We start from the raw sequence: 840 nt of genomic DNA, 5'->3' as shown, positions 1-840 counted from the left end.
GCCAACATACGTATTAATCTCTTCTCAAATGAATCATTTCGTGAGAAAAAATCCCCAACCTTTTCTGATCCTTTGATATGCGATCCAATCCCTTCAAAGGCTGCTTCGTGGAAATATTAGTAAATCCTATGTATCCACATGTCGATTTTAAACCCATTCCTCCTGTCCCTCTTCCTCTTCCTTCGTTCCCTCGTCTTCCCTTCCCTCTTCTCTCCCCCTTCCTTCCCACTCTTCCCCTCCCGCTTCTCCCTTCCTTCCTTCCTCCTCTTCCCCTGCCTCTTCCCCTTCCCTTCCTTCCCCCTCTTCCCCTTCCTTCCTTCCCCCTCTTCCTCTCCCTTCCTCCCTTTCCCTGCAGTCTATTCTCTCTCTTCTTTATTTCCCCCTTTTCTCCCTAGTCCTCTCTCTTTCCTCCTTTCTTCTTCCCTTCTGTCTTCTGCAACAGCTCTTCCCATCTTCCTTTTCCCCTTTCTCCTCGCTAACCTACTCTATATTCTTCTTCCCCTACACTCCCCTCTGTCTTCCTTCTTCCCCAACTCCTTATCTTCCCCGTCTCTCCCCCAACCACTGTTTTCCCCTCTCTATCCTCCCTCCCTCTTCCCCTCTTTCTTCCCCACTCTCCTCATCCCTTTTTCTTTCTCCCCCATCATTTCACCCAACAACTCCTTTCCCCTCCCTTCTCCCTCCATCTATCCCCCAACAGCTCTTCTCCTTCTCTCTTCCCCAACGCCTCTCCTATCCGCCTCCGTGACGCTTGATGTGTGACGTAATGACGTGTGGCGAAGAGAATGTGACGGCTGTGTTCGTCTGTCATGCTATTGAAGTTCCGGGTTGGTTAGCGTG

Source organism: Penaeus monodon, chromosome 33 (assembly GCF_015228065.2).
Source record: "Penaeus monodon isolate SGIC_2016 chromosome 33, NSTDA_Pmon_1, whole genome shotgun sequence".
Taxonomy (NCBI): Eukaryota; Metazoa; Arthropoda; class Malacostraca; order Decapoda; family Penaeidae; genus Penaeus; species Penaeus monodon.
The sequence above is the reverse complement of the archived record's forward strand: the minus strand, read 5'-3'. Positions refer to the sequence as shown.